This window comes from Camponotus vicinus, unplaced genomic scaffold, assembly GCF_025532165.1.
Source record: "Camponotus vicinus isolate PSW18456_S1 unplaced genomic scaffold, iyCamVici1.0 SCAF_17, whole genome shotgun sequence".
NCBI classification, from domain to species: domain Eukaryota; kingdom Metazoa; phylum Arthropoda; class Insecta; order Hymenoptera; family Formicidae; genus Camponotus; species Camponotus vicinus.
Window position 1 is genome coordinate 17,501 of NW_028141953.1, and position 10,000 is coordinate 27,500.

Here is a 10,000-nt window from a genome sequence, read left to right on the forward strand (position 1 = left end):
GTGTGAGTTATGCGAGTATGGCTGGTAAGAGTGTGGTAAAAAACTTGAATGTTAATGATACTAGAGTGAATGTTAAAAGCGTGAAAGACAGGAATTTTGCAGTTGTAGTGAAAGCGAAGGATGCGAGTGTTAAAATGACGAGTGAGCAAGTGAAAGAGAAAGTTATGCGTGATGTGAGTAAGTCGTTGGATGTGAGAGTTAAAGCGGTGCGAAAGACAAGGAGTGGAGGAATAGTAGTCGAGACAGTAAGTGAGAATGAGTTAACAAAGATTAGAGAGTGTGGTAAATTTGGTGAGATTGGTCTGAGTGTGGAGATGCCCCGTAGGATTGGTCCTAAGATGATTGTTTATGATGTGCCGAATGAAATGACGAGTGATGAGTTGATGAGAGAATTTTATGAAAAGAATGTGAGGAGCTACGTGTCGGAGAGTGAGTTTAAAGAGCGTGTGAGGATTGTAAGCAGAGGCGGCAAAAAGGGTGCGGCTTGTGGGAATGTCATCCTCGAGGTGCCAAGTCGAGTGAAGAATGTGGTGTGTACTGAAGGACGAGTGTTTGTGGGATGGAAAGCGTTTAGAGTGAAAGAATTTGTGAATGTTCTGAGGTGCCATAGGTGTTATGCCTATGGCCACATGAAGCGTGAGTGTGTGGAAAAGGAGAGTTTGTGTCAGAAGTGCGGTACGAGTGGACATATGGTGAGGGAATGTAAGAATATGTTTGCGTGCAGAAATTGTAGAATTAAGGGGAGTAAGTGTGACCACTCGGTTTTGTCCGAAGAGTGCCCGGAATATAGACGGGCGCTCGAGCGTGAAAAGGCAAGAGTGAATGATGATGAGTGAGTCTTGTTTAAATGTTGTGCAGTGTAATTGCCAGAAGGCTTACACTGCAATGTGTGATCTAGGTGAGTGGTTGTATGAACGGCGCGTGAGTGTGGCACTGCTGCAAGAGCCGTATGTGAGATTTGGGCGTGTGACCGGTCTGCCGGTGAGTATGAATGTTATTGCGTGCGAGAGTGAATCAATTAAGGCAGCAGTTGTCGTGAGTGATCCTAGCTTAGATGTGATGTGTGTGAGAGAATGTACGAATGAATTTGGTGTGTGTGTATGGGTAAAGGGGGACTTTGGCGAGTTATACGTGGTGTCCATGTATTGCCGGTATGGTAAGTGTATCGAGCCTTACTTGGCATACATGGACGGTGTGCGAATGATGTCCAGGGGAAAACGGGTGCTGGTGGGTATGGATGCGAATGCCATCTCTCCCTTGTGGTTTAGCAAGGGGGAAGGTGGTAGCAGAGAGAGTGAGATGCGCGGTAGAGCTCTCGAGGAATGGATCGTTGCGAATGGTATGTATGTGCTAAACGTGCCAAGCGAAAGCTTCACGTTTAGCGGCCCGAATGGTGAGAGTGACATTGATGTCACTCTCGTGAATGATGCGTGTGTGGGGTGCCGGTTTGAATGGGAAATAAGGCCTGACTGGGGTATTAGCGATCACAATGTGATACTAATACGGATGATATGGGATGATACTGTCGGCGGGATTGAAGATGTGTGTAGATGGATATGTAAGGATGCAGACTGGGAAGGGTATATGAGTGATCTTGTGGAGAGTGCGGCTGAAAACGCCAGATTTATAAATGATGAGATGAATGCGAATGAAATGTTGGAGAATGTGATGAGATGGATCCTGAGTGCGAATGATAGGTGGTTGAAGAGGCATAAGCCCAAGTTAGCAAGGAAGCTTGTATGGTGGACGGAAGAATTAGAGAGACTGAAGAGGAAAGTAAGGAAGTGTAGGCGTGCCTACCAGCGTGCGAGGAAAGGTGATGATAGGGACAGGACGAATGCGAGGGCGGATGAGTATAGGCGAGCGAGGAATGAGTATAAGGAGTGTATATGGAGATCGAAAGAGGCAAACTGGAAACAGTTTGTGGGCACGAAAGGTAATCAGGATCCGTGGGGTGAAGTGTATAGAGTGTGCATGGGGAAATATAGGCGAGACTTATTGAGTAGTATGAAAGTCGGTGATAGAATGACGAGTACGTGGAGAGAGAGCGTGGATGTGTTGTTCGATAGGTTCTTCCCGGCTGCACGAGCGAGTGTGGAACGTGTGGATGAAGCGCAAATGGAGGAAAGACAGTTTGAGTGGGAAGAAGTGAGTGAGGCTATAAAGTCGATGAGATTGAGGAAGGCACCTGGTCTGGATGGGGTAAGCACGGAGATGTTGCGTATGATTTGGAGAGCGATACCGGTTTGGCTGAAGAGAGTGTATGATGTGTGTTTGAGCACTGGCTGTTTTCCCTTGGCGTGGAAGTCTGCGAGAGTGGTTGTGTTGCTTAAGTCCCCCGATAAGGTGCGGTCTGAACCAGGGTCGTACCGGCCCATATGTTTACTATCTGTGCTTGGAAAGGTGCTTGAGAGAATGATGGTGAGAAGATTAGAGCGAATGATGTATGGAAGAATGTGTGACGCACAGTTCGGTTTTACGAGGGGCCGGTCGACCGAGGATGCGTGGAACTGTGTGCTTGAATGGGTGAATGCGTCCACGAAGAAGTATGTTTTAGGTGTGTTCGTGGACTTCAGGGGAGCGTTTGACAATTTAGAATGGGACTGTGTGCTTGAGAAACTGCGTGAGATCGGGTGTGAGGAAATGGGATTGTGGGAGAGTTATTTTAGCGATAGACGGGTGTGTATGAAAGGGGTGCGTGAGACTGTATGGAAGGATGCCCGTCGTGGCTGCCCGCAGGGGTCCATCTGTGGTCCATTTATATGGAACCTTATGATGGACGACCTGCTGTGGCGGCTGCGCGAGTCTGAGTGTAAGGTAGTTGCGTATGCGGATGATTTGTTGCTGATTGTGGAGGGACAAAGCCGAGTGGAATTGGAAAGAATGGGTACCGAGTGGATGAGAGCTGTGTACGAATGGGGAGTGAGAGTGGGTGTAAGTGTGTCCGAGGAAAAGACGGTGTGCATGCTTATGAAAGGTAGTATGGCTGCGACGAGGCGACCGAGTGTAAGAGTGAATGATGTTAATGTCAAATATGTGAGCTGTGTGAGGTATTTGGGTGTGTGGATGGGCGAGAGGATGAGCTTCAAGCCGCACCTGGTGTGCTTGAGGAGAAAGTGTGTGAATGTGGTAGGTAAACTACGGCGTGTACTAAGGAGCGAATGGGGCTTGCGTAAGAGGGCAGTGCGTGTGTTGTATAAGGGGCTGTTCTCTGCTTGCGTTATGTATGGAGCGAGTGTGTGGTGTGGTATGAAGAGATTTGGGTATGCGAGGGATATGATGAATAGATGTCAGCGAGTGGTTCTGTGTGCGTGTTTGAATGTGTGTAGGACCGTTTCTACGGCGGCGATGCAAGTGTTGATGGGTGGTTTGCCGTGGGATTTAGAGTGTATGAGGAGGGGTGTAAGGTTCAAGATGAAGAGAGATTACAGTGTAAATGAGTGTGGTGTGGTTGATGATGACGAGTTGAGAGGAATGGATGAGAGTGAGCGTATGAAGCTGGTGGATGATAGATTGTATGATATGTGGCAGAGAAGATGGGATGAATGCGAGTCTGGGCGAGTGACGTATGAGTTTATTAAGAATGTGAGATTTGCGGAGATGAATGTGTTGTTTGAGCCGAGTTTGTGGATGGGCTTCATCTTGACAGGTCACGGAAGTATGAATGCGTTCTTGTATGGGAGAGGATTGAGTGAGACGGCGGGATGTGCGTGTGGGGCTGAGTGTGAAGACTGGAAGCATGTGTTGATAGAATGTCCGTTATATGGAGACTTGAGAGGGTTGAGCGAATGGGGTGTGACTGTGCGGGCGGATGGTAGTGTAGATGTGGGTGATGTGCTGGAGTGTAAGGATGGGTATGATAGGGTATGCAAGTTTGCTGCGTGTGTGTTTGAAAGGAGACGGATGAGTGGAAACGTGTAAATGTGGGGTATTGTGAGGTGTGCAGGGGAGATGCCTCAGGTAGAAAGGACTTCGGTCTGATTCCTGCAGTGCGTCTTTTGAGGTGTGGCGGCCTCACACACCCGAGCTGGTCGACCGATGCCGAGGATTGTGGGATCCTCAACCGGTAGTGGCCTCGGCCACGAAGATCCAACCGGTGATCTTGGCCGGTACCATGGGAGCTGGGTTGCCCCGGGGGACTTGTCTCCCGACTCAGCAATTGCGGTAGGACTCGTGGGGGTAGTGTGTTGATAGCTACATGCTGGCTAGGGGCGTTAGGACCCCGACGGAGGAGCTGCGTAATATACAGTTCGGGTACCAGCCTGCTTAGCTGGTAGAGCGTGGACAGTCGCTCGCCCCAACCAGTGGGTCGCTTCCGGGTCCTACAGCCTGGTCGCAATACTGGTAGTTACTGCTTCGGTATTAACGCGCTGATTGGGCGTATCCCAATCCCGATACCCTGCCCGGGGGTCGTGCGGGTTAGGCTTTGCGGTAGGCACCGCACGTTAAACAAATTACATTATATGTCCCTATCTACTGCCGGGCAGTATTGTGGGTTGTTGTCCGTGCATATCTCGTTGGAGAGATCAGAGTGCAAGCTGAATTGATAGAGTACACGTTGGAAAAGTACACGTTGGTTTAAAGATCTTGGTGGATAAAGCGAAGCCGGCTGCGGCTGGTGGTGCCACTGTGGAGTGGCGGGCATACAAGAATGACCTCTGGCGCTTAAGCGACCCGGAGAGAAGCAGTGGAGGGCCCAGACCGCGATGGGCCAAATAGATAGATATCCAAGGAAGAAATGTAGGGAGAGGTGCGTATCTTCGCGATGCCTTGGCTCGCCTGCCAAGCTCCGATGGCGTACCTGCTCCTGAACGGACTGATCTTAGGCGCGGGATTGCATCTGGATGTTGAGACTAGTCATCATGTGTCGCAGCGTGCCCCGATTTTGTCGGGGCGAGGTGCACGCTGCTGACGCGTATACTGGTTTCCGTCTGGGTGCAATCCCGAAGATCAGTCCAAGAGCTGCTTAGCTCTCGTGTGGTGGCAGCACCTCCCACGACACGAGTGGCAGAGCGCTAGGGTGGGTCAATGCTCCCCACCCAGAGGGAAAAAATTATTTTCCCTCATTTTTATTTTTTATAAAAATTTTTGATTTTTATTTTTTTTTTATTTTTCTGCTGCTTCTCTCCTCCTTATTTTTCTTTCTTTTAGAAAAATTTTTTCTTTTTATTTTTCTTTTGGGTCGCGGGCGCCTCAGGCTCAGCTCATGCTGAGGCCTCAAAGCAACACGCCGCAAAACATCTTAGGCGTTTCGAGGTCAGCTTCTGAAAGCAACACGCCGCCAGGCAACCTAGGCGTGATCCAGGCATGACCTGGGATCACCATTTTTTTCAAAATTGAAAGCAACACGCCGCCAACCAACTTAGGCGTACCCAGGCATGACCTTGGAAATTTTCAATTTTTGCAATTTCCAAAGCAACACGCCGCCCGACAACTTAGGCATGACCCAGGTATGACCTGGTAATTTTCTGAAAGCAACACGCCGCCGACAACTTAGGCATAACCCAGGTATGACCTGGTAAATTTTCACCTCTTGGTGCTTAGCAGAACGCTGACCTCGTGAGGTCATATCTTGTTATGTCTGCTGCCCCGTATGGGTGCTGCTGGCGGCACCGGCCGAGCGGGGCCGGGCCGCGGAACGACGCCGCAAAGTTTTGGCGGGACGGCGAAAGCGACACGCCGCTGGAATGCTGTCTGCTATACAGCATCGGCAGAATTAGGCACCGTCAGCATGCGCCGGGAACGGTGGCCTTTGGTAGTGCATGGCCAGCTTGCTGCTCTGATCGATCCAGCGATAATAGGAGAAAACACCAGCTCTCTCCTGCTGGGCAATGACTCACGATACGGGGCGGCTGCGTCCTCCCAGAATAACCATGCCTCTCGCTGGGACGTCTGGGTGTCACTGCCCTACTGAGCTTGCGTTTAAAAGCGCAAGTGATGTTGGGCAGGTAAGCCCGGAGTCCTGAGAGGCGATGGTTGGGCCGTTGATGCGATCTAGACCTCTGGTTAGGTCCTTCAGCCTCTCACGTGCCCCTTGGATCTGGAAGAGGGCGTACGCCGCTGGGTGCAGGATGCGCATTTATTCGCCTCTCCTGTGTCAAGTCAGCGTTTCACACCTCCACGTGGTGCCCGACGGTAACGTTGCGCTTCCCAGCGCAACGGCTAAGTGATCGCTGGCGCCGCATGTTCCCCGGCCGCCGAACATCAGGCATGGCCAGGTCTGCTTAGGTGGAACATCGGTTGTTGAATGTTTTGCGGGCCAAACCCCAAGGACCGTGGCTGCCTATCGGTGGTCGCGGTAAGGGTATTGGCGCACCCAGGGTGCCTTAGCCGTTCACACCGCAATCCTGGAGGCTTTGCTTAAGGGAACGGGGGCCTTGGCTTAATCGCCCGGGTCGCGAGGTGGGTAGCCTCTATAAAAAACGCCTCCTAATCCTAAGCAGAGGTGCGCGGTGATGGGATGCATGGCCGGGGGGTGGACCGGTCACGAGCGGCCACCTCAGAATACCTGGCGACCTTCTGAGTAAGAAGCCTTCTCTCCGGAAAGAGCGTCACCCGGAGAGTGACTTTTAGATCGTCTCAGCTCGTGGGAACAAAATGGATTCAAGTAAATTAAAATTAAACATTGGGGAATCGGGGGGTTTAGAGAAGGAAGGAGAGAAGGAGTCGATGACTCCGGTCGAGGTATGTGTGGAGAGTATGGACGTGAGTGCGGGTAGACGTGAGAGAAGCGAGAGTGTGTCGAGCAAAAAGAGTGATGCGAGTGTGGGTGCGAAGAGAAGGAGAGTTGTGGAGGATGAAAGTGCTGGGGCGAATGAGTTAGCGTGTCTGAGGATGATTGGGTTGAGACTCCGCAAATTCCTATTTGCGGAGGTCAACAGGGTCTCCAAGAGTGCGAGTGAATATATATTGAATTGCGTGGGTGAATACGAAGAGCAAATGATGCGAATGTTAGCGAGGAATGAGAGATTGCAGGGGAGGTTGGATGAGTGTGTGAGCCGTGTCGGTCGAGATGTGGCCCAAAATGTGTGTGGAAGCGGAGCGAGTGTGAGTTATGCGAGTATGGCTGGTAAGAGTGTGGTAAAAAACTTGAATGTTAATGATACTAGAGTGAATGTTAAAAGCGTGAAAGACAGGAATTTTGCAGTTGTAGTGAAAGCGAAGGATGCGAGTGTTAAAATGACGAGTGAGCAAGTGAAAGAGAAAGTTATGCGTGATGTGAGTAAGTCGTTGGATGTGAGAGTTAAAGCGGTGCGAAAGACAAGGAGTGGAGGAATAGTAGTCGAGACAGTAAGTGAGAATGAGTTAACAAAGATTAGAGAGTGTGGTAAATTTGGTGAGATTGGTCTGAGTGTGGAGATGCCCCGTAGGATTGGTCCTAAGATGATTGTTTATGATGTGCCGAATGAAATGACGAGTGATGAGTTGATGAGAGAATTTTATGAAAAGAATGTGAGGAGCTACGTGTCGGAGAGTGAGTTTAAAGAGCGTGTGAGGATTGTAAGCAGAGGCGGCAAAAAGGGTGCGGCTTGTGGGAATGTCATCCTCGAGGTGCCAAGTCGAGTGAAGAATGTGGTGTGTACTGAAGGACGAGTGTTTGTGGGATGGAAAGCGTTTAGAGTGAAAGAATTTGTGAATGTTCTGAGGTGCCATAGGTGTTATGCCTATGGCCACATGAAGCGTGAGTGTGTGGAAAAGGAGAGTTTGTGTCAGAAGTGCGGTACGAGTGGACATATGGTGAGGGAATGTAAGAATATGTTTGCGTGCAGAAATTGTAGAATTAAGGGGAGTAAGTGTGACCACTCGGTTTTGTCCGAAGAGTGCCCGGAATATAGACGGGCGCTCGAGCGTGAAAAGGCAAGAGTGAATGATGATGAGTGAGTCTTGTTTAAATGTTGTGCAGTGTAATTGCCAGAAGGCTTACACTGCAATGTGTGATCTAGGTGAGTGGTTGTATGAACGGCGCGTGAGTGTGGCACTGCTGCAAGAGCCGTATGTGAGATTTGGGCGTGTGACCGGTCTGCCGGTGAGTATGAATGTTATTGCGTGCGAGAGTGAATCAATTAAGGCAGCAGTTGTCGTGAGTGATCCTAGCTTAGATGTGATGTGTGTGAGAGAATGTACGAATGAATTTGGTGTGTGTGTATGGGTAAAGGGGGACTTTGGCGAGTTATACGTGGTGTCCATGTATTGCCGGTATGGTAAGTGTATCGAGCCTTACTTGGCATACATGGACAGTGTGCGAATGATGTCCAGGGGAAAACGGGTGCTGGTGGGTATGGATGCGAATGCCATCTCTCCCTTGTGGTTTAGCAAGGGGGAAGGTGGTAGCAGAGAGAGTGAGATGCGCGGTAGAGCTCTCGAGGAATGGATCGTTGCGAATGGTATGTATGTGCTAAACGTGCCAAGCGAAAGCTTCACGTTTAGCGGCCCGAATGGTGAGAGTGACATTGATGTCACTCTCGTGAATGATGCGTGTGTGGGGTGCCGGTTTGAATGGGAAATAAGGCCTGACTGGGGTATTAGTGATCACAATGTGATACTAATACGGATGATATGGGATGATACTGTCGGCGGGATTGAAGATGTGTGTAGATGGATATGTAAGGATGCAGACTGGGAAGGGTATATGAGTGATCTTGTGGAGAGTGCGGCTGAAAACGCCAGATTTATAAATGATGAGATGAATGCGAATGAAATGTTGGAGAATGTGATGAGATGGATCCTGAGTGCGAATGATAGGTGGTTGAAGAGGCATAAGCCCAAGTTAGCAAGGAAGCTTGTATGGTGGACGGAAGAATTAGAGAGACTGAAGAGGAAAGTAAGGAAGTGTAGGCGTGCCTACCAGCGTGCGAGGAAAGGTGATGATAGGGACAGGACGAATGCGAGGGCGGATGAGTATAGGCGAGCGAGGAATGAGTATAAGGAGTGTATATGGAGATCGAAAGAGGCAAACTGGAAACAGTTTGTGGGCACGAAAGGTAATCAGGATCCGTGGGGTGAAGTGTATAGAGTGTGCATGGGGAAATATAGGCGAGACTTATTGAGTAGTATGAAAGTCGGTGATAGAATGACGAGTACGTGGAGAGAGAGCGTGGATGTGTTGTTCGATAGGTTCTTCCCGGCTGCACGAGCGAGTGTGGAACGTGTGGATGAAGCGCAAATGGAGGAAAGACAGTTTGAGTGGGAAGAAGTGAGTGAGGCTATTAAGTCGATGAGATTGAGGAAGGCACCTGGTCTGGATGGGGTAAGCACGGAGATGTTGCGTATGATTTGGAGAGCGATACCGGTTTGGCTGAAGAGAGTGTATGATGTGTGTTTGAGCACTGGCTGTTTTCCCTTGGCGTGGAAGTCTGCGAGAGTGGTTGTGTTGCTTAAGTCCCCCGATAAAGTGCGGTCTGAACCAGGGTCGTACCGGCCCATATGTTTACTATCTGTGCTTGGAAAGGTGCTTGAGAGAATGATGGTGAGAAGATTAGAGCGAATGATGTATGGAAGAATGTGTGACGCACAGTTCGGTTTTACGAGGGGCCGGTCGACCGAGGATGCGTGGAACTGTGTGCTTGAATGGGTGAATGCGTCCACGAAGAAGTATGTTTTAGGTGTGTTCGTGGACTTCAGGGGAGCGTTTGACAATTTAGAATGGGACTGTGTGCTTGAGAAACTGCGTGAGATCGGGTGTGAGGAAATGGGATTGTGGGAGAGTTATTTTAGCGATAGACGGGTGTGTATGAAAGGGGTGCGTGAGACTGTATGGAAGGATGCCCGTCGTGGCTGCCCGCAGGGGTCCATCTGTGGTCCATTTATATGGAACCTTATGATGGACGACCTGCTGTGGCGGCTGCGCGAGTCTGAGTGTAAGGTAGTTGCGTATGCGGATGATTTGTTGCTGATTGTGGAGGGACAAAGCCGAGTGGAATTGGAAAGAATGGGTACCGAGTGGATGAGAGCTGTGTACGAATGGGGAGTGAGAGTGGGTGTAAGTGTGTCCGAGGAAAAG